General features: G+C 50.6%; 1 protein-coding gene across 4 annotated transcripts in view; it reads right to left on the bottom strand.

Moving 5' to 3' along the window:
• Positions 1 to 24,681, bottom strand: part of SLF1 (SMC5-SMC6 complex localization factor 1) — a 382,477-nt gene that overhangs the window by 230,698 nt on the left and 127,098 nt on the right. The gene's annotated exons all lie outside the window — the stretch shown is intronic.

Raw genomic sequence — 24,681 nt, 5'->3', positions numbered from 1 at the left:
ACCATGTTCTGGAGGTCCTGGGCTTTTTCCATTGGGAGAAAGACCCTCTTCTGTTCCGTGTCCAGAATCATGCCTAGGAATGATAGACGAGTCGTTGGAATCAATTGAGACTTTGTCAGATTTAGAATCCAACCGTGCTGTTGTAGCACTCTCAGGGAGAGCGACACGCTTTTCAGCAATTGATCTCTCGATCTCGCTTTTATCAGGAGATCGTCCAAGTACGGGATAATTGTGACTCCCTGCCTGCCCAGGAGCACCATCATCTCCGCCATCACCTTGGTGAAAATCCTCGGGACCGTGGAAAGCCCAAACGGCAACGTCTGAAACTGGTAATGACAGTCCTGTACAGCGAATCTCAGGTACTCCTGATGAGGATATATGGGGACATGAAGGTATGCATCCTTTATGTCTAATGACACTATAAAATCCCCCCCTTCCAGGCTGGAGATCACTGCCCGGAGCGATTCCATCTTGAATTTGAACTTTTTCAAGTACAGGTTTAGGGATTTTAGATTTAAAATGGGTGTGACCGAGCCATCCGGTTTCGGGACCACGAACAGGGTTGAATAGTACCCTTTCCCCTGTTGGACTAGGGGAACGTTGATAATCACTTACTGTTGACACAGCTTTTGACTTGCAGCTAACACTGTTTCCCTCTCTGGGGGAGCAGCTGGCAAGGCAGACTTGAAAAATCGTCGAGGAGGCACCTCTTCGAATTCCAGTTTGTAGCCTTGGGACACAATTTCCAGCGCCCAAGGATCCACGCCTGACAGAACCCAGACCTGGCTGAAGAGTCGAAGACGTGCCCCCACCGGTGCGGACTCCCTCAGTGGAGCCCCAGCATCATGCGGTGGATTTAGTGGAAGCCAGGGAGGACTTCTGCTCCTGGGACCTAGCCGTAGCAGGCGTTCTTTTCCATCTACCCTTACCTCTGGCGAGGAAGGATGAGCCCCGACCTCTTCTGGACTTATGTGACCGAAAGGACTGCATCCGATATTGTGGAGTTTTCTTTTGAGGTGGGGGAACAAAAGGCAAAAAAGTAGGATTTACCCGCGGTAGCTGTGGAAACCAGGTCCGCGAGACCGTCCCCAAATAAAACCTCACCCTTGTAAGGTAAAACCTCCATATGCCTCTTTGAGTCGGCATCACCTGTCCATTGGCGGGTCCACAGGGCTCGCCTAGCCGAAATCGCCATGGCGTTGGCTCTCTAATCTAGCAGCCCAACGTCTCTCTGAGCGTCTCTCATATATAAGACTGCGTCTTTAATGTGACCTAAGGTCAATAAAATGGTATCCCTATCTCGGGTATCAATGTCAGCTAACAAGGTATCAGTCCAAGCTGCAACTGCGCTACATACCCATGCCGATGCTATTGCCGGCCTGAGTAAAGCAGGATCCTTGAGGGCTGCCGTGTCTGGACGGTAGCGTCACCTTCTTGGACAAGCACGTTAAAGCCTTGTCCACCCTGGGCGAGGATTCCCACCGTACCCTGTCCCGTGCAGGAAAAGGATACGCCATAAGAATCCTCTTGGGAATCTGCAGGTTTTTATCTGGAGTTTCCCAAGCTTTTTCAAATAACTCGTTTAGCTCATGAGATGGGGAAAGGTTACCTCAGGTTTCTTTTCCTTAAACATGTGCACCCTCGTGTCAGGGACAGAGGAGTCATCTGTGATATGCAAAACATCTTTTATTGCAATAATCATATAATGAATACTTTTGGCCACCCTTGGGTGTAACCTTGCATCATCGTACTCGACACTGGAGTCAGAATCCGTGTCGGTATCAGTGTCTGCTATTTGGGATAGAGGACGTTTTGGGGACCCTGAAGGGCCCTGTGACACAGCCAAAGCCATGGATTGACTCCCTGCTTTTTCCCTGGACTCTGCTTTGTCCATCCTTTTATGTAATAAAGTCACATTTGCATTTAAAACATTCCGCATGTCCAACCAATCAGGTGTCAGCATTGCCGACGGAGACACCACAATCATCTGCTCCACCTGCTCCTTAGATGAGCCTTCCGCTTTAGACATGCCGACAGACTCGTACCGACACCCCCACACACACAGGGATATATTTATATGGAGACAGTTCCCCAATAAGGGGCCCTTTGGAGAGACAGAGAGAGAGTATGCCAGCACACACCCAGGCCCAACTCACACTGGAAACAAAATTCCCAGATAAATAGTGCTTTTATATATAATTATCTGTATATAATACACTCATTTTGCCTTACAAATGCCCCCCCCCCCCCCCCGTTTTCTGCCCTGTGTCACCGTGTTCAGCAGGGCAGAGTCCAGGGAGTCAGCTTCTCTGCAGTGCTCTGTGGAGAAAATGGCGCTGGTTAGTGCTGTGGGATCAAGCTCCGCCCCCCCAGCGGCGGGCTTCGGTCCCGCTCAATTTTGTAATACTGGCGGGGGATTTTAATATATACTGCCTCCGCAGCCTATATATGTACTAGCCAGTCCTAGAGGTGTAATATTGCTGCCCAGGGTGCCCCCCCCTGCGCCCTGCACCCATCCGTGCCTGCAGCGTGTGTTGTTTGTGGGAGCAATGGCGCGAGTTACCTCAAAGAAGATCTGAAGTCTTCTGCCGCCTTTGAAGTCTTCTTTCTTCTTATACTCACCCGGCTTCTCTCTTCCGACTCTGTGAGGAGGACGGCGGCGCGGCACTGGGACGAACGGCGAGGGGAGACCTGCGTTCCGACTCCCTCTGGAGCTAATGGTGTCCAGTAGCCTAAGAAGCAGAGCCTATCACTTAAGTAGGTCGGCTTCTCTCTCCTCAGTCCCACGATGCAGGGAGCCTGTTGCCAGCAGTGCTCCCTGAAAATAAAAAACCTAACAAAATTCTTTTTTCAGAGAAACTCAGGAGAGCTCCCTGTAATGCACCCAGTCTCCTCTGGGCACAGGAACTAACTGAGGTCTGGAGGAGGGGCATAGGGGGAGGAGACAGTTCACACCCATTCTAAAGTTCTTTATAGTGCCCATGTCTCCTGCGGAGCCCGTCTATACCCCATGGTCCTTACGGAGTCCCCAGCATCCTCTAGGACGTAAGAGAAATATTGGAACTTCGGCCCATATATCTGGCACTCACTCAGGCAAAGGACATACTTCAAGGAAAACCGGTGCAGATTCGCTCGGACAATGCAACGGCAGTAGCGTACCTCAATCAGGAAGGAACTCGCAGCCAAAAGGCAATGAAGGAGGTAAGCCGCACGCTAAGGTCTGCAGAACTTCATCATCCAGCCTTGTCCGCAGTGTTCGTTCCGGGAGTCCTAAACTGGGAAGCGGATTTTCTCAGTCGACACGCCATTCATGCAAATGAATGGGCTTTACACCCAGAGGTTTTCAAGATTCTCGTAAACAAGTGGAGGCTGCCGGAGATAGACCTTATGGCTTCTCGTCAGAACAACAAAGTCCCCGCATACAGGTCAAGGACAAAAGATCCCAAAGCGACCTTCGTGGATGCTCTGTCAGTGAGATGGCCCAGAAGACACTGGCACACAGATCTGCAGAGACTGTCTGTGGAGACTCTGTTTCTACTGCATCAACGTCCAGATCTACTGTCTCAGGGTCCTTGTTATTACAAGCATCTGGATCAGCTGTCTTTGACGGCGTGGCTCTGGAGACATCCATTCTGAAAGCAAAAGGGTTTTCAGAACAGGTAATTCAAACAATGCTCAGAGCAAGGAAACCATCCTCTGCTCGCATTTATTACTGAATATGGCATGCTTATATTCAATGGTGCAGTGCCAGGAAGCTTGACCCTAGGGCTTTCAGAGTTTCCAGAGTCCTAGCATTCCTTCAGGCAGGAATGGACAAAGGTCTACGGGTGGCTTCCCTTAGAGTTCATGTGTCAGCATTGACTGTATGGTTTCAAAAGAAAATTGCTAACCTACAAGATGTTCGCACTTTTTTTCCAAAGAATGCTTCACATCCAACCTCCTTTTGTTACTCCTACAGCTCCTTGGGATCTAAGTTTAGTCCTAAAGGCGCTTCAAGTTGCCCCATTGCTTTAGCTAGAAGAGTTTCAGACTTAGGGGCATTGTTATGTCGCCCTCTATCACTGACCTGGTCGGAGGGTGTTGTGGACTCGGGGCTTCTTCCGGTGACCGGGAAGAGGAACCGCTACTGGGTCGCAGTAGAGATGGCCGGATGTAGGTCTTCCTCATACAGGATGAAGACGGTAAGCAGGAAGCACGGAGGAATGCTTGAAGGTCTCCTGGAAAACAAGACTTGTAAAAGTGCTGAGTGCTGAGGTACAGAGGTGCTGGTGATATTGAGGTGCTGAAGGCACAGAGACGCTGAGGTACTGAGGTGCTGAAGGCACAGAGACGCTGAGGTACTGAGGTGCTGAGGCACTGAGGTGCTGGGGGCACAGAGGTGCGTAGAGGCGCTCGGGCGCTGAGGCACGGAGGTGCGTGTTGGCGCTCGGGCGCTTAGAGGCACGGAGGTGCATGTTGGCGCTCGGGCGCTTGGAGGCACGGAGGTGCTGGGAGGCACAGAGGTGCGTAGAGGCGCTTGGAGGCACGGAGGTGCGTGGTGGCGCTCGGGCGATTGGAGGCACGGAGGTGCGTGATGGCGCTCGGGCGCTTGGAGGCACGGAGGTGCGTGATGGCGCTCTGGCGCTTGGAGGCACGGAGGTGCGTGATGGCGCTCGGAGGCACGGAGGTGCTGGGAGGCACAGAGGTGCGTAGAGGCGCTCGGGCGCTTGGAGGCACGGAGGTGCGTGATGGCGCTCGGGCGCTTGGAGGCACGGAGGTGCGTGATGGCGCTCGGGCGCTTGGAGGCACGGAGGTGCTGGGAGGCACGGAGGTGCTCGGGAACGCTGAGATGCTGGAAACACAGATATGCTTGGAAGCACAGCGGTAACAGGGACAAGGGAGCTCTGGAGATCACGGTTTCTGACAGGCAGAATTGATGATACACAGGCGCCGGATCTCTGCTCGGCGTCTGGCTTTAAACCTCCCGCCTTTGCCTGATTGGCGGAGCGGGCAGATGACGTCAGCCCCGCTCCGCCTACCTAGTCCCAGTCAACATGGCGGCGCCCTCGCTCCGGGAAGCCGCCGGAGAGACCCGCCGACCCGACGCCGGACACCCGAGACCGCCGGAGGATAGAGGCGCCAGGCCATCCAGGACACCCGCAAAGGCAAGCGCGGCCGCCGCTGCCCGCGAGGTGTGACAGTACCCCCTCCTCCAGGAGTGGCCCCTGGACACTTTCCGGGCTTAGTTGGATGTCTGGAATGGAAGATCCGAACCAGTCGGGGAGCCATTACCTCAGTAGCATTGATCCAACTTCTCTCTTCAGGACCATAACCTTTCCACTCTACCAAGTACTGTATTTTTTTATTAAGATAACGAGAGTCAAGAATAGCTTTGATTTCAAATTCTGTCCCAGCTTCAGACACTATAGTAGTTGGCCTAGGAGACGCTGAGTGGAACCGATTCAGAATGAGTGGGCGGAGGAGAGAGACGTGGAAGGAGTTTGGAATTCGAAGGTGGGAAGGCAACTCCAATTTGCAAACGACAGGGTTTAAGACTTGCAGCACTGAGAAAGGACCAATGAACCTTGGGGCAAATTTCATAGTAGGTACTTTCAAACGAAGATTGCGGGTAGAGAGCCATACCTTGTCACCAACCTTATATTGAGGAGCTGCTCGTCGCTTCCTATCCGCAAAGAATTTATAGCGACCGGAAACTCTCTTAAGATTGGCATGAACTCGACTCCAGATTTGGGTGAAATGTCGGAGAGTTGAAGCTGCAGCAGGAACTTCTTCTGGAGGACAAATGGGCAACTCCGGAACTTGGGGATGAAATCCATAATTAATAAAGAATGGAGACTCACCAGTTGAAAAATGATATAGATGGTTGTGGGCAAACTCAGCCCAAGGCAACAACTCCACCCAGTTATCTTGAGAAGGGGAAAGGTAAACACGGAGAAAAGTCTCTAGATCCTGATTGACGCGTTCAGTTTGCCCATTAGTCTGTGGATGGTAAGCAGAAGAGAACTTGAGTTTAATTTGTAGAGTAGAACAGAGGGCTCTCCAGAATCTTGCTGTAAACTGTACTCCCCGATCTGAGACTATTTCCAGAGGTAACCCGTGCAGGCGGAAATGCTCCTGGATAAATAACAGGGCCAACTTGGAAGCGGATGGTAATCCGGTCAACGGAACAAAATGTGCCATCTTAGAGAATCGGTCAATGATCACCCAAATGGTGTTATGACCCTTAGAGAGAGGTAATTCAGTAACAAAGTCCATCGAGATATGAGTCCAAGGCTTTTTTGGAATGGATAAAGGATGCAACAAACCCGCAGGCGGCAGACGTGGAGTTTTGTGATGAGCACATTGAGGACACGAATTGACATACTCTTGAACATCTTTTTTCATAGTGTCCCACCAGTATGATCTTCGCAGAAATTCCCACATTTTCTGAACTCCCGGATGACCAGAAAACTTAGAAGTGTGAGCCCACTGCAACAGTTTCGGTCGAAATTTAACTGGTACCGACATTCTTCCAGGAGGAGGGCCCAACCTAGTGGGAGCTGCAGAAATAGAGATGGGACTAAGGATTAATGCCTTCTCCATTGTATTCTCCTCATCCGAAGCCATCACTGAACGGGATAGGGCATCCGCCTTGGTATTAAGAGTTCCAGCCCGATACTTGATAACAAAGGAAAATCTGGCAAAGAAGAGCGCCCATCTTGCCTGACGGGGATTCAAACATTGGGCCGTCTTAAGATACAGTAAATTCTTGTGATCCGTAAAAATTGTAATTAAGTGTTTAGCACCCTCCAGAAGATATCTCCATTCTTCTAATGCAGATTTAATTGCCAGTAGCTCTTTGACTCCAATGGTGTAATTTAATTCAGCAGGGGAGAACTTGCGAGAATGAAACCCACACGGATGCAACTTCCCATCTGAGGCGTACTGCGAAAGTACAGCACCTATGCCTACCGTGGAAGCATCAACCTCCAGAAAGAATGGTTTTAGGAAATCTGGCTGCTGAAGTACGGGAGCGGATATAAAGGCTGACTTCAGCTGTTTGAACGCTGCTACTGCTTCAGAAGGCCAATTGCTTGGGTCAGCCCCTTTCTTAGTCAGAGCCGTAATAGGTGCCACGATAGTAGAAAAACCTCTTATAAATTTCCGATAATAATTTGCGAATCCTAGAAATCGTTGCACTGCTTTCAAGGAAAGAGGTTGAGTCCAATCTCGGATGGCCGAGAGTTTCTACGGATCCATACGCAATTCAGTTCCAGAAATAATGTAGCCCAAAAATGAAATAGAAGGAACCTCAAAGGTGCACTTGGAGATTTTGCCATAAAGATGATTCTCGCGCAACCGAAGGAGTACTTCCTTAACTTGTAGTCGGTGCTCAGAAAGATTCTTTGAAAAAATCAGAATGTCATCCAAATAGACTACTACATTCAGATACAACATGTCCCGAAAGACTTCATTAATGAATCCCTGAAAGACGGCGGGGGCGTTACTGAGGCCAAATGGCATTACCAGGTACTCGTAATGCCCATCTCTAGTATTGAAAGCCGTCTTCCACTCATCTCCTTGTCGAATACGTATCAGATTGTATGCTCCCCTTAAGTCAAGCTTAGTAAATACTCGAGCTCCACGCACTCTATCGAAAAGCTCTGTGATGAGCGGCAGAGGATACTTGTTCTTAATGGTGACTTCATTTAAACCACGATAGTCAATACATGGTCTCAGGCCTCCATCTTTTTTTTTTACAAAGAAGAAGCCAGCTCCCGCTGGGGAAGTGGAGGGACGGATGAACCCCTTCTGCAAATTCGACTTAATGTACTCTGACATAGCTTGTGTCTCTGGAACCGACAAAGGATAAGTGCGACCTCGGGGCGGCATTTTCCCAGGAATGAGCTCAATAGGACAGTCCCAGGCCCTATGCGGAGGTAATTTATCAGCCGCCTGTTCCGAGAAGACATCTAAAAATTCTCGATAAGCCTCAGGAACTGACTCCACGTCCAACTTGGCCGATGCACGGAGTGGAACGACAGGAGTAAGACAATTCAATCGACAGAAAGGACTCCAAGAAATTATTTGTGTCGACCCCCAGTCGACATGAGGGTTGTGAAGCCTGAGCCAGGGAAGACCCAAAACGAGATCATGAGACATCTCCTGAATAACCATAAACTTCAGTTGTTCTCGATGCAAAGCTCCCACTTGTAGCTGAATTGACTCAGACTGACTCGTAATCAAGGCGTTAGGAATTTGAACACCGTTAATAGCTGTTATCGTAATAGGTCGTTCGACCAACTGTAACTTCAAGCCCAAACTCTGGGCGCAGGGGAGAGAAATAAAATTCCCCGTAGCTCCTGAATCCAAAAGAGCCATAACAGTTTTGACTTCTGTTTCAGTAGACAAAGATACTGAGAGTAAACAGTCCACTTCTGGAGAAGATTGAGAAACCACACCCAGCTTGACTTCCCCGGAACAGGCTAGGACTGCCCGTTTCCCAGGCGAACCTTGCAAGACTTGAGAAAGTGATCCGCGGCTCCACAGTAGAGGCAAAGTCTATTCTCACGCCGACGCTGTCGCTCCTCTGGAGACAGTCGAGACCGATTAATCTGCATGGGTTCGTCTGGAGCTGTCGTAACCGATTGTTTAGACGGAGGAGCCCGGAATCTGCATCGATCAGACCGAGAACGTTCGCCAACTCGTTCCTGCATGCGGAGATCCACTTTCACACAGAGCGAGATCAACTGTTCCAAAGAATCTGGCAAATCTCTTGTAATCCATTCGTCTTTAAGACGGTCGGAGAGCCCGTTCCAGAAAGCGGCCCGTAAGGCATCATTATCCCAGCGCAATTCGGAGGCTATGGTCTGAAAATGAATCACATACTGACCCACTGAACGGGAGCCTTGTCGAACTCGGAGAAGATCTGAAGAGGCAGCGGTCGTTCTGCCAGGCTCATCAAAGATCCTGCGGAAAGATGAGATGAAATTGGTGTAGCTGGAAACCAAAGGATCAGATCGCTCCCATAACGGAGACACCCATTCCAGCGCTGAGCCCTCAAGCAAGGAAATAATGTATGCTACTTTGGATCGATCCGTGGGAAAGTTGTGCGCGAGGAGTTCAAACTGTACCTCGCACTGGTTAAGAAAACCACGGCAATTCTTCGGGTTGCCATTGTAGCGAGAGGGAGTGGGAAGCTGAAGGCGTGACCTGGTTCCGGACACTGCGTGAGCATTAACGGGGGCGACTACCGGAGTGGGTACCGGAGCTGGAACCGGAACTACTGAAGCCAGGGAAACCTGAATTTGATCCAACCTGCCGGATAGTTCTTGGAGATACCGCATCACCTGGTTTTGCGCCGCTTCCGGGACACGGGAAACCAGATCTTGGATGGCACTCACTTCTGGGTTCCGATTCCCCGGGTCCATGTGGCCTGTGTATACTATCACTGACCTGGTCGGAGGGTGTTGTGGACTCGGGGCTTCTTCCGGTGACCGGGAAGAGGAACCGCTACTGGGTCGCAGTAGAGATGGGCGGATGTAGGTCTTCCTCATACAGGATGAAGACGGTAAGCAGGAAGCACGGAGGAATGCTTGAAGGTCTCCTGGAAAACAAGACTTGTAAAAGTGCTGAGTGCTGAGGTACAGAGGTGCTGGTGATATTGAGGTGCTGAAGGCACAGAGACGCTGAGGTACTGAGGTGCTGAAGGCACAGAGACGCTGAGGTGCTAAGGCACTGAGGTGCTGGGGGCACAGAGGTGCGTAGAGGCGCTCGGGCGCTGAGGCACGGAGGTGCGTGTTGGCGCTCGGGCGCTTAGAGGCACGGAGGTGCGTGTTGGCGCTCGGGCGCTTGGAGGCACGGAGGTGCTGGGAAGCACAGAGGTGCGTAGGGGCGCTCGGGCGCTTGGAGGCACGGAGGTGCGTGGTGGCGCTCGGGCGCTTGGAGGCACGGAGGTGCGTGATGGCGCTCGGGCGCTTGGAGGCACGGAGGTGCGTGATGGCGCTCGGGCGCTTGGAGGCACGGAGGTGCGTGATGGCACTCGGGCGCTTGGAGGCACGGAGGTGCTGGGAGGCACAGAGGTGCTGGGAGGCACAGAGGTGCGTAGAGGCGCTCGGGCGCTTGGAGGCACGGAGGTGCGTGATGGCGCTCGGGCGCTCGGAGGCACGGAGGTGCGTGATGGCGCTCGGGCGCTTGGAGGCACGGAGGTGCTCGGGAACGCTGAGATGCTGGAAACACAGATATGCTTGGAAGCACAGCGGTAACAGGGACAAGGGAGCTCTGGAGATCACGGTTTCTGACAGGCAGAATTGATGATACACAGGCGCCGGATCTCTGCTCGGCGTCTGGCTTTAAACCTCCCGCCTTTGCCTGATTGGCGGAGCGGGCAGATGACGTCAGCCCCGCTCCGCCTACCTAGTCCCAGTCAACATGGCGGCGCCCTCGCTCCGGGAAGCCGCCGGAGAGACCCGCCGACCCGACGCCGGACACCCGAGACCGCCGGAGGAGAGAGGCGCCAGGCCATCCAGGACACCCGCAGAGGCAAGCGCGGCCGCCGCTACCCGCGAGGTGTGACACCCTCCTTTTCTGATATTTCATCCAGGTAGAGCAGTTCTTAGAACCAAACCAGGATATCTTCCTAAGGTGGTCTCCAGGTTCCACCTCAACGAAGAAATTGTAGCACCGGCTTTCCAAGGGCTGGACCTTACTGCGGGAGATGCATCTTTGGATGTAGTCTGTGGTTTAAGGATCTACGTGGATTGTACCAGTGCCATCAGAAAGAAAGATACTCTCTTCGTTCTCTACGGATTTCACAAGAGAGGATGGCCTGCTGACAAGCAGACATTGGCGAGGTGGCTTCGGAAGATGATTTCAGAAGCATATTCTCAAGCGGATCTCCCTATTCCGGCTAATGTCTCTGCTCACTCTACTCGTAAGGTAGGTCCTTCGAAGGGGCAGCACAACGTGCTGTTTCAGCTGGACAGATATGTAAGGCAGCCACATGGTCTTCCATTAACACATTCATTAGACATTATGGGGTATATGCAATTGCAGTCGAATTGCCGCAAATGTCGAAAAACGGGGCATTTTCGACACAAAAAATATATTCGACAATGCAATACAGTACTTTTCGACAAAAAAAATGACTTTTCAGATTCGACAGTTGACAAATTCGACATGTCTGCAATGGTAAAAATGCGGCTTTTCGACAAAAGTATATTCAATTGAAAAATGTAAATTCGACAACAGCGCTTTTCGACAGTAAATTTGTCAATTTAATTCCGCCTCACTTTGCTGGCGGAATCTAATAAAAAAAAATTAAAACATGTTTTTTTTTGTGTGTTTTTTTTATTGCTAATAGCATATCTATTTATATTAGAAGGTATTAGGTACTTGGTTTGTCTATTAAGATTTACAACTATTATTTATATATTTTTTTAAATAATATTTTTTTTTTAACTGACTAAAATTGAGAGAGCATGGTTTTCAGTGGGAAGGGGTGGGAATGGGTTAAAAAAATGCGTGGGGTCCCCCCTCCTAAGCATAACCAGCCTCGGGCTCTTTGAGCCGGTCCTGGTTGTAAAAATACGGGGGGAAAATTGACTGGGGATCCCCCGTATTTTTAGAACCAGCACCGGGCTCTGCGTCCAGTCCTGGTGCAAAAAATACGGGGGACAAAAAGCGTAGGGGTCCCCCGTATTTTTTGAACTAGCATCGGGCTCCACTAGCTGGAGAGATAATGCCACATACCGGTCCCTGCGGCCGTGGCATTAAATCTCCAACTAGTCACCCCTGGCCGGGGTACCCTGGAGGAGTGGGGACTCCTTAAATCAAGGGGTCCCCCCCTCCAGCCACCCAAGGGCCAGGGGTGAAGCCCGAGGCTGTCCCCCCCATCCATGGGCTGCGGATGGGGGGCTGATAGCCTTGTGTAAAATCAAAGAATATTGTTTTTTGCAGAAGAACTACAAGTCCCAGCAAGCCTCCCCCACAAGCTGGTACTTGGAGAACCACAAGTACCAGCATGCAGGGGTAAAACGGGCCCGCTGGTACCTGTAATTCTTCTGCAAAAAAAATACCCAAATAAAAACAGGACACACACACCTTGAAAGTAAAACTTAATTACATACATGCCGACACACACATACTTACCTATGTTGACACGCCGACTCTGGCCACGTCTCCGTCTGTCGACGTCTCCAAGAATCCGGGGTACCTGAAAATAAAATTATACTCACCTAAATCCAGTGTGTCCTGTTCTTTTTTTTGTAAACCATGTACTTGGCAAAAAAACAAACCGCATACCCAATCCACGAACTGAAAGGGGTCCCATGTTTACACATGGGACCCCTTTCCCTGAATGCTGAGACCCCCCGTGACTCCTGTCACAGAGTGTCCCTTCAAGTAATCAGGGAGCGCCACGTCGTGGCACTTAGGGAGGCCAATCCCGGGATCGGGATCGGCGGGATCCCGGGATTTGGGCCCAAAAATGCCGGGATTTGAATCCCGGGATTGGAGCATCCAATCCCGGGATTCACGGGATTACACTGCGCATGTGCCGGAGGGAGTGTGTGTAAGTAATACTACTTACACTTAGGCGGGCGGCAGCCATAGACGAACGCTGAACGCGGCGGCACTTCAAATGTGGCGCCGGCCGCCAGCCAATCAGAGCTGGCGGACCGGCAGCCAATCAGGGAAGCTGCCGCGGCAGCCAATCAGGAGCGCTTCCCTGATTGGCTGCTGGTCCGCCAGCTCTGGTTGGCTGGCGGCCGGCGCTTCATTTGAAATGCCGCCGCGTTCAGTGTGTCCATGGCTGGCGCCCACCTAATAGTAAGTGGTACTTACACCCACCCTCCCTCCCGCGCCGCTACCAACCCTCCCCGCTACCTACTGTACATCCTCCCGCCCAGCTACCTACACCCTCCCGCCCAGCTACCTACACCCTCCTGCACTGCTACCTACACCCTCCCTCCCTTCCCCGCCGCTACCTACACCCTCCCGCACCGCTACCTACCCTCCAGCGCTGCTCCCTACACCCTTCTTCACTGATCCCTACTGCAATCCCGGGATCCCGGGAATCCCGGGATTGATCGTTTTTCAATCCCGAATCCCGGGATTGAAAAAACGGCCCAGGATTGGCCTCCCTAGTGGCACTCTCCTGATTGCCTACGCGCCTCTGAGCTGTCAAACAGCGCATCACACAGCCCCTCCTTTATCTTCAATGGTGGGAACTTTGCGGTCAGCGGTGAGGATACGCTTTTTGTCCCCCGTATTTTTTGCACCAGGACCGGACGCAGAGCCCGGTGCTGGTTCTAAAAATACGGGGGATCCCCTGTCCATTTTCCCCCCGTATTTTTACAACCAGGACTGGCTCAAAGAGCCCGAGGCTGGTTATGTTTAGGAGGGTGGACCCCACGCAATTTTTTTCTCTGTTTTTTAACCATTTTTGCGCCATCGGAAAAGTCGAATCCAGGACGCACTTATCCGTCAATTGGTCCGTTTTTCGACAGCGGGACTGTCGAATCCATTTTTTATTGAATATGTCGAATTCCGGAATTCAACGGTCGAATTGTGTCGAATTTAAAAACGGGCGAAAAAAAGCCGCAATTCGCCCGGAATTGCATATACCCCTATGCCTTTGATACCTTTGCCTCTCAGGACACTGCATTCGGGTGAAGGATTCTCCTGTCCAATCAGGAGCGTCCCCTCCACCAAATTTGCTTTGGGACATCCCAATGTTATCCTGTGGATAAACTGTAGACCCTGCAGGAGAAACAAGTAGTTATGGTAGTCTTACCAAGTCCACAGTATCCACAGGGATCCCACCCTGACACACCTGATTTGAGGATCCTTACACGTGTGTAGAAGGGTGTGTATGTGTTCTTCTCACCTGATTAGGGCTCTCTATGATGCTCCTGCCTTCAGCTTTGGAAAATAACTAAATTGCCTGAGCCAGGAGGCAGGGATATAGGAGACTGGCCCGTTGCATTCTGGGAGGCCAAAAGCTTTTGATCGATTGGTGCCATTCCGCTGACGCTACCTCATATCCCAATGTTATCCTGTGGATACTGTGGACTTCAGAGAAATAGCAGGAAAGTAGATGGGAAACTGCAGGAAAGTAGATGCAGCTTTATGTAGCCAACCTATAAACCCTCCAGTATACTTACAAGTTAAGCAAGGGAATGGAATAGAAATACAGTAGATTTAGAGAATTCTATGGTCAAGTTCCCACTCTGAATTTCCAGACTTTATTAAAAAAAAACAGTGCCATATTCTGCTGGGCTCTTGGTATGTTGGCAGGGGACATTGGTCAGCACAGCGAAGAGAAATGGTCAGTCTGATATTGGGCAATCAAATGTAGTATGTTACTACAGTGAGTATTCCTTGACACTCACTGTTCCACATGCATAAAGTAAACACTACAACACTTAACAAAGCAGGTTACTGAGCATAGTCTTGTTATAATCCTACTGTAATTTAAAAATAAGAATTTACTTACCGATAATTCTATTTCTCGTAGTCCGTAGTGGATGCTGGGGACTCCGTAAGGACCATGGGGAAAAGCGGCTCCGCAGGAGTCTGGGCACATCTAAAAGAAAGCTTTAGGACTATCTGGTGTGCACTGGCTCCTCCCCCTATGACCCTCCTCCAAGCCTCAGTTAGGATACTGTGCCCGGACGAGCGTACACAATAAGGAAGGATTTTGAATCCCGGGTAAGACTCATACCCAGCCACACCAATCACACTGTACAACTTGTGATCTGAACCCAGTTAACAGCATGATAACAGAGGAGCCTCTAGAAAAGATGGCTCCCTACAGCAATAACCCGAATTTTTTGGTAACAATAACTATGTACCAGTATTGCAGACAATCCGCACTTGGGATGGGCGCCCAGCATCCACTACGGACTACGAGAAATAGAATTATCGGTAAGTAAATTCTTATTTTCTCTGACGTCCTAAGTGGATGCTGGGGACTCCGTAAGGACCATGGGGATTATACCAAAGCTCCCAAACGGGCGGGAGAGTGCGGATGACTCTGCAGCACCAAATGAGAGAACTCCAGGTCCTCCTCAGCCAGGATATCAATTTTGTAGAATTTTACAAACGTATTTGCTCCTGACCAAGTAGCTGCTCGGCAAAGTTGTAAAGCCGAGACCCCTCGGGCAGCCGCCCAAGATGAGCCCACCTTCCTTGTGGAATGGGCATTTACAGATTTTTGGCTGTGGCAGGCCTGCCACAGAATGTGCAAGCTGAATTGTACTACAAATCCAACGAGCAATAGTCTGCTTAGAAGCAGGAGCACCCAGCTTGTTGGGTGCATACAGGATAAACAGCGAGTCAGTTTTCCTGACTCCAGCCGTCCTGGAAACATATATTTTCAGGGCCCTGACAACGTCTAGCAACTTGGAGTCCTCCAAGTCCCTAGTAGCCGCAGGCACCACAATAGGTTGGTTCAGGTGAAACGCTGACACCACCTTAGGGAGAAACTGGGGACGAGTCCGCAGTTCTGCCCTGTCCGAATGGAAAATCAGATATGGGCTTTTGTGAGACAAAGCCGCCAATTCTGACACTCGCCTGGCCGAGGCCAGGGCCAACAGCATGGGTCACTTTCCATGTGAGATATTTTAAATCCACAGATTTGAGCGGTTCAAACCAATGTGATTTGAGGAATCCCAGAACTACGTTGAGATCCCACGGTGCCACTGGAGGCACAAAAGGGGGTTGTATATGCAGTACTCCCTTGACGAATGTCTGGACTTCAGGAACTGAAGCCAATTCTTTCTGGAAGAAAATCGACAGGGCCGAAATTTGAACCTTAATGGACCCCAATTTGAGGCCCATAAACACTCCTGTTTGCAGGAAATGCAGGAATCGACGAGTTGAAATTCCTCCGTGGGGGCCTTCCTGGCCTCACACCACACAACATATTTTCTCCAAATGCGGTGATAATGTTGTGCGGTCACCTCCTTCCTGGCTTTGACCAGGGTAGGTATGACCTCTTCCGGAATGCCTTTTTCCCTTAGGATCCGGCGTTCAACCGCCATGCTGTCAAACGCAGCCGCGGTAAGTCTCGGAACAGACAGGGTCCTTGCTGAAGTAAGTCCCTTCTTAGCGGTAGAGGCCATGGGTCCTCCGTGAGCATCTCTTGAAGTTCCGGGTACCAAGTCCTCCTTGGCCAATCCGGAGCCACGAGTATAGTTCTTACTCCTCTCCGTCTTATAATTCTCAGTACCTTGGGTATGAGAGGAAGAGGAGGGAACACATACACTGACTGGTACACCCACGGTGTTACCAGAGCGTCCACAGCTATTGCCTGAGGGTCCCTTGACCTGGCGCAATACCTGTCCAGTTTTTTGTTGAGGCGGGACGCCATCATGTCCACCTTTGGTTTTTCCCAATGGTTCACAATCATGTGGAAGACTTCCGTGTGAAGTCCCCACTCTCCCGGGTGGAGGTCGTGCTGAGGAAATCTGTTTCCCAGTTGTCCACTCCCGGAATGAATACTGCTGACAGTGCTATCACATGATTTTCCGCCCAGCGAAGAATCCTTGCAGCTTCTGCCATTGCCCTCCTGCTTCTTGTGCCACCCTGTCTGTTTACGTGGGTGACTGCCGTGATGTTGTCCGACTGGATCAACACCGGCTGACCTTGAAGCAGAGGTCTTGCTAAGCTTAGAGCATTGTAAATGACCCTTAGCTTCAGGATATTTATGTGAAGTGATGTCTCCAGGCTTGACCATAAGCCCTGGATATTCCTTCCCTGTGTGACTGCTTCCCAGCCTCGCAGGCTGGCATCCGTGGTCACCAGGACCCAGTCCTGAATGCCGAATCTGCGGCCCTCTAGAAGATGAGCACTCTGCAACCACCACAGGATGGATACCCTTGTCCTTGGTGACAGGGTTATCCGCTGATGCATCCGAAGATGCGACCCGGACCATTTGTCCAGTAGGTCCCACTGGAAAGTTCTTGCGTGGAATCTACCGAATGGGACTGCTTCGTAGGAAGCCACCATTTTTACCCAGAACCCTTGTGCATTGATGCACTGAGACTTGGCTCGGTTTTAGGAGGTTCCTGACTAGCTCGGATAACTCCCTGGCTTTCTCTTCCGGGAGAAACACCTTTTTTTCTGGACTGTGTCCAGGATCATCCCTAGGAACAGAAGACAAGTCGTCGGAACCAGCTGCGATTTTGGAATATTGAGAATCCAATCGTGCTGCCGCAACACTACCTGAGATAGTGCTACACCGACCTCCAACTGTTCCCTGGATCTTACCCTTATCAGGGAATCGTCCAAGTAAGGGATAACTAAAATTCCCTTCCTTCGAAAGAATATCATTATTTCGGCCATTACCTTGGTAAAGACCCGGGGTGCCGTGGACCATCCCTACGGCAGCGTCTGAACTGATAGTGACAGTTCTGTACTATAACCTGAGGTACCCTTGGTGAGAAGGGTAAATTTTGACATGAAGGTAAGCATCCTTGATGTCCCGAGACATCATGTAGTCCCCTTCTTCCAGGTTCGCAATCACTGCTCTGAGTGACTCAATCTTGAATTTGAACCTCTGTATGTAAGTGTTCAAAGATTTTAGATTTTAGATTTAGAATCGGTCTCACCGAGCCGTCTGGCTTCGGTACCACAATAGTGTGGAATAATACCCCGTTCCCTGTTGCAGGAGGGGTACCTTGATTATCACCTGCTGGGAATACAGCTTGTGAATGGCTTCCAAAACTGCCTCCCTGTCAGAGGGAGACGTCGGTAAAGCCGACTTTTGGAAACGGCGAGGGGGAGACGTCTCGAATTCCAATTTGTACCCCTGAGATATTACCTGAAGGATCCAGGAGTCTACTTGCGAGTGAGCCCACTGCGCACTGAAATTCATTGAGAACGGGCCCCCACCGTGCCTGAGCTTGTAAAGCCCTAGCGTCCTACTGAGGGCTTGGCAGAGGCGGGAAAGGGTTTCTGTTCCTGGGAACTGGCTGATCTCTGCAGCCTTTTTCCTCTCCCTTTGTCACGAGCAGAAAAGAGGAACCTTTTGTCCGCTTGCCAACCAAGGACTGCGCCTGATAATACGGCGTCTTATTTTGAGAGGCGACCTGGGGTACAAACGTGGATTTCCCAGCTGTTACCGTGGCCACCAGGTCTGAAAGACCGACCCCAAAAGTCCCCTTTCAAAGTCAATACTTCCAAATGCCGTTTGGAATCCGCATCACCTGACCCCTTTACTGGTAGAATTGGACAACGCACTTATACTTGATGCCAGTCGGCAAATATTCCGCTGTGCATCATGCATATATAGAAAAGCATCTTTTAAATGCTCTATAGGCAATAATATACTGTCCTTATCTAGGATATCAATATTTCCAGTCAGGGAATCCGACCACGCCAACCCAGCACTGCACATCCAGGCTGAGGCGATTGCTGGTCGCAGTATAACACCAGTATGTGTGTGAATACATTTTAGGATACCCTCCTGCTTTCTATCAGCAGGATCCTTAAGGGCGGCCATCTCAGGAGAGGGTAGAGCCCTTGTTCTTACAAGCGTGTGAGCGCCTTATCCCCCCTAGGGGGTGTTTCCCAACGCATCCTAACCTCTGGCGGGAAAGGGTATACTGCCAATAACTTTTTAGAAATTATCAATTGTTATCGGGGGGGAAACCCACGCATCATCACACACCTCATTTTATTTCTTAGATTCAGGAAAACTACAGGTAGTTTTTCCCTCACCGAACATAATACCCCTTTTTGGTGGTACTCGTATTATCAGAAATGTGTAAAACATTTTCCATTGCCTCAATCATGTAACGTGTGGCCCTACTGGAAATCACGGTTGTCTCTTCACCGTCGACACAGGAGTCAGTATCCATGTCGGCGTCTGTATCTGCCATCTGAGGTAACGGGCGCTTTTGAGCCCCTGACGGCCTATGAGACGTCTGGACAGGCACAAGCTGAGTAGCCGGCTGTCTCATGTCAACCACTGTTTTTTATACAGAGCTGACACTGTCACGTAATTTTCAACAGTACATCCACTCAGGTGTCGACCCCCTAGGGGGTGACATCACCGTTACAGACACTCTGCTCCGTCTCCACATCATTTTTCTCCTCATACATGTCGACACAAACGTACCGACACTCAGCACACACACACAGGGAATGCTCTGATAGAGGCCAGGACCCCACTAGCCCTTTGGGGAGACAGAGGGAGAGTTTGCCAGCACACACCAGAGCGCTATATATATACAGGGATAACCTTATATAAGTTTTTTTCCCCTTATAACTGCTGTATGTTTTAATACTGCGCCTAATTAGTGCCCCCCTCTCTTTTTTTTAACCCTTTCTGTAGTGTAGTGACTGCAGGGAAGAGCCAGGGAGCTTCCCTCCAACTGAGCTGTGAGGGAAAATGGCGCCAGTGTGCTGAGGAGATAGGCTCCGCCCCCTTTCCAGCGGCCTTATCTCCCGTTTTTCTGTACATTCTGGCAGGGGTTAAATGCATCCATATAGCCCAGGAGCTATATGTGATGTATTTTTTGCCATGTAAGGTATTTTTATCATGTTTTTATTGCGTCTCAGGGCGCCCCCCCCCCAGCGCCCTGCACCCTCAGTGACCGGAGTGTGAAGTGTGCTGAGAGCAATGGCGCACAGCTGCGGTGCTGTGCGCTACCTTATTGAAGACAGGAACGTCTTCTGCCGACGATTTTTCCGGACCTCTTCGCTCTCCTGGCTCTGTAAGGGGGCCGGCGGCGCGGCTCCGGGACCCATCCAGGCTGGGCCTGTGATCGTCCCTCTGGAGCTAATGTCCAGTAGCCAAGAAGCCCAATCCACTCTGCACGCAGGTGAGTTCGCTTCTTCTCCCCTTAGTCCCTCGATGCAGTGAGCCTGTTGCCAGCAGGTCTCACTGAAAATATTAAACCTAAACTAAAACTTTCACTAAGAAGCTCAGGAGAGCCCCTAGTGTGCACCCTTCTCGTTCGGGCACAGAGATCTAACTGAGGCTTGGAGGAGGGTCATAGGGGGAGGAGCCAGTGCACACCAGATAGTCCTAAAGCTTTCTTTTAGATGTGCCCAGACTCCTGCGGAGCCGCTATTCCCCATGGTCCTTACGGAGTCCCCAGCATCCACTTAGGACGTCAGAGAAATAGGATTTTAATTACCTACCGGTAAATCCTTTTCTCATAGTCCGTAGAGGATGCTGGGGTCCATATTAGTACCATGGGGTATAGACGGGTCCACCAGGAGCCATTGGCACTTTAAGAGTTTAACAGTGTGGGCTGGCTCCTCCCTCTATGCCCATCCTACCAGACAGTCTAGAAACTGTGCCTGAGGAGACAACATACTTCGAGAGAAGGAATTACACAGATAGTGGCGAGATTCACACCAGCTCATACAACAAGGCAAATCCGGCCAACATGCCGGAAAACTCAGCAACAGCTGAAACAGTACTGAAACAGTAAAGAACGCAGAACTTAACTAGGAACCAGGCAGTACTGAACCAAATTACTACTGCAGGATAAAGAAGCGCTGGGCGGGTGCCCAGCATCCTCTATGGACTACGAGAAAAGGATTTACCGGTAGGTAATTAAAATCCTATTTTCTCTTACGTCCTAGAGGATGCTGGGGTACATATTAGTACCATGGGGATGTACCAAAGCTCCCAGAACGGGAGGGAGAGCGCGCAGGCTCCTGCAGAACAGCTTGGCCAAACTTGAGGCCATCAAAGGCCAAAGTATCGAACTTGTAAAACTTTGCAAAAGTGTTCGATCCAGACCAAATAGCCGCTCGGCAAAGCTGTAAAGCCGAGACACCCCGGGCAGCCACAGAGGAAGAACCCACCTTACGAGTAGAGTGGGCCTTAACAGATTTTGGACACGGCAATCCTGCCGTAGAATATGCATGCTGGATGGTGAACCTGATCCAGCGAGAAATCGACTGCTTAGAAGCAGGACACACAATTTTCTTTCGATCATATAGGACAAACAAAGAGTCCGATTTTCTGTGAGGAGAAGTCCTCCTCACATAAATCTTTAAAGCCCTCACAACATCCAAGGCCTTTGAAGCAATTGAGGAGTCAGTAGCCACTGGCACCACAATAGGTTGGTTGATATGAAAGGCCGACACAACCTTAGGAAGGAACTGTGGACGAGTCCTGAGTTCCGTCCTATCTTCATGGAAGACCAGATAGGGACTTTTACAGGACAAAGCCCCCAATTCCGACCCACATCAAGCAGAAGCCAAGGCCAATAAAGTGACCGCCTTCTATGTGAGAAACTTGATTTCAGCCTCCTGCAAAGGCCCAAACCCATCCGATTGCAGGAACTGCAACACCACATCAAGATCCCATGGGGCCGTTGGCGCCACAAAAGGAGGCTGGATGTGCAGAACCCCCTTCAAAAAGGTCTGAACCTCAGGGAGGACAGCCAATTGTTTCTGGAAGAAAATGGATAAGGCCGAAATCTGAACTTTAATGGAGCCCAATCTCAGGCCCATATCCACACCTGCTTGCAGGAAAAGGAGAAACTGTCCAAGTTGAAACTCCACCGTAGGAAACTTCTTGGATTCACACCAAGACACATACTTACTCCAAATACGATGGTAATGTTTAGACATTACCCCCTTCCTAGCCTGTATCAGGGTAGGAATAACCACGCTCGGAATACCCTCAGAACTAAGATCTGGCGCTCAACCGCCATGCTGTCAAACGTAGCCGTGGTAAGTCTTGATAAGCGAACGGCCCCTGTAGTAGAAGATCCTCCCGAAGAGGCAGAGGCCTTGGATCTTCCAGCAGTAGATCCAGCAGATCCGCGTACCAAGCCCTCCTTGGTCAGTCCGGAGCAATGAGGATTGCCAGAACCTTTGTTCTTCTTACAAGTTGTAGAACTCCTGGGATAAGAGGAAGTGGAGGGAACACATACACTGACGTAAACACCCACGGTGTTACTAGTGCGTCCACTGCCACCGCCTGTGGGTCTCTCGACCTGGAACAGTACCTCCTCAGCTTCTTGTTGAGGCGAGAGGCCATCATGTCTATGTGAGGAACCCCCACCAACCGGTTACCTCCTCGAACACCTCCGGGTGGAGGCCCCACTCCCCTGAATGGAGATCGTGTCTGCTGAGGAAGTCCGCTTCCCAGTTGTCTACTCCCGGAATGAAGATTGCTCCGCTGAGCCCCCAGAGCGCAGTCAGTACTGCGCTCCTACCCTGTAGCCACCATCTTCACATCGGCTCCCTGCTTGTTAGGGAGCTGATGACTCACTCGCCACATTTCAGCTCTGCAAGCGGGTGGCAGCATGCTGCCGGGGTGAGCATTCCCCTGCGGCGTGGAGCGATCTATCCCCTCTGGAGCTCAGTGTCCAGTCAGCAGAGACTGTGGCTCAGACCCCGCAAGACGGACACTGCTCCCCCCCCCCCCCCCCCTCAGTCCCTCAATGCAGGGAGGCTGTTGCCAGCAGCCTCCCTGTAAAATAACAAACTCTAAAATAAACTTTACTAAAGAAGCTCTGTAGAGCTCTCCTAGCTGTGACCAGCTCCTCCAGGCACATTTTCTAAACTGAGTGTGGTAGGAGGGGCATAGAGGGAGGAGCCAGCCCACACTGTTAAACTCATAAAGTGCAAATGGCTCCTGGTGGACCCGTCTATACCTCATTGTACTAATATGGACCCCAGCATCCTCTAGGACAGTGATGGCTAACCTCGACACTCCAGCTGTTGTTGAACTACACATCCCAGCATGCCCTGCTACAGTTTTGCTATTTGGCCATGCTAAAACTGATGTAGGGCATGCTGGGATGTGTAGTTCAACAACAGCTGGAGTGTCGAGGTTAGCCATCACTGCTCTAGGACGTAAGAGAAACTAATATTATTACTGTTACATTTTGTTTATAAGGCGCCACAAGTGGTCTGCAGCCCCAAAGACATACTGTGCAGCAACAGTAGGACAGTACAGGGTATTACAGTAACCAAGACATAAACAGAGCACAGGTAACAAAAAAATCTTGGATTTGAGTATGCAGTAATTAGGGTAGAAGAGAGGCGAAGTTCATTGGCTGTCTGGAAAGGGCGGGAAGGAGCATGTAAGGAGACAATGTTGGAGATGTAGGGAGCAGTGGAGTTAGAGAGGGCCTTATATGTGAGGGTGAGAAGTTTGAAGAGAATAATGTAGGGGAATGGGAGCCAATGCAGGTTTTGGCAGAGGGGAGTGGTGGTGAGGCGGGAGAGGAAGATAAGTCTAGCTGCAGTGTTGAGAACAGATTAGATGGGAGCGAGATGGGAACGTGGGAGGCCAGTGATGAAAAGTTCGAGCCATGAAATGATTAATGAGTTAATCAGTTGGGTAGCATTGTGAGAGAGGAAGAGCCTGATGCAAGTGATGTCGCGTAGCTGGAACCGACAGGATTGAGCCAAAGATTGAATGTGGGGGCCAAAGGAGACGGAGTCAAGGGTGACACCCAAGAAGTGGAGTTGGGGAACAGGAGAGATGACGGTATTGTCAATAGTGATTGAGATTTCGGGGGGGGGGGGGGAGAGAGACTCTGTTAGGGGGGGGGAGATGATGAGTACGTTTTGTCCATGTTGAGTTTCAGGGAGTACTCCGATATCCCGGAGGAGATTGTGGAGAGGCAGCTGGATACCTGAGAGAGGGCAGAAGAGGAGAGGTGTAGATGCATTTTTCGTTTGCATTGAGGTGAAATTGGAGGCCGAATGAAATGATGAGTTCTTCCAGGGGAGAGGTATAAATAGTAATACATCATGCCGAATAGGTTATTGGAAGGAACATGGTCTAGTTATTTAGAGTCTCTGTTACTTATAGTAAAATAGATATTACAACTTAAGCAAATAGCTATTAACTGTAAATTACAGTTTCTGTAGCATGCATTTAAGAAAGGGACACTTTCAAATTTGATAATAGTTTGTATCAAAAATGAACTCAATGGGGACAATTCAATTAGGCGCGAGTTTGCAAAAGGTAAACTGGAATATATTGCAGTAATACCTGTATCATACTTACCTACTCTCCCGGAAGCTGCGGGAGGCTCCCGTTTTTTGGGGTAGCCCCCCGCACCCCCGGAAGAGTGGGCAGGTCTCCCGCATCCTGCTCGCACCCTAGTGATGAGGGCAGGATGGAGAGATAACCTCCCGCATTCGCGGGTCCGTCGGGTGGAGAAGGGGTTAAAATGACGCAAATTGCGTCATTTTAGCCCCGCCCCCTTCCCACGGACCCGAGGCATTTCCCGATGCGGGGGCGGGACTTAGTGATGTCACAGTCCGGCCCCCCCCCCCCCCCCGAAGAAACCTGCAGCGTCTCCTCTCCGGGCTTCTCCCGGAGAGGAGAAATACAAAGCCGGTAAGTATGACCCGTATACCCACGAAATGCAAAATTCAATTAGAAATCACTGTTTGCGGTATTCGCAGCAATGTCACATGTATTTTCCACAAAAAAATCAACCTGGAAGAAGCGCATGAAAAAGTGGGGAATTCATCCTGGACCCCAATAACGTGTCAACTAAGCAGGTCAGTATAGAAACATAGTAGTCATAAGCAGCACCAACGAGAGGGGGGGGGGGGGGGGGGGTTGGTGGGGGGGTGTAAGCAGGTACAAATTACTCGGGCCCAACTTGTTAAGAGGTTTGTCACCACCCCCCTTACCTGTCAGCAGTGTGGCAATAGCCTCTCCCCTAGCCCAGTAGGTGCTGTGCTGCAGTGGGGCCG

The sequence above is a fragment of the Pseudophryne corroboree genome, chromosome 1, assembly GCF_028390025.1.
Source record: "Pseudophryne corroboree isolate aPseCor3 chromosome 1, aPseCor3.hap2, whole genome shotgun sequence".
NCBI classification, from domain to species: Eukaryota; Metazoa; Chordata; class Amphibia; order Anura; family Myobatrachidae; genus Pseudophryne; species Pseudophryne corroboree.
This window is presented reverse-complemented; position numbering and strand designations above follow the sequence as displayed.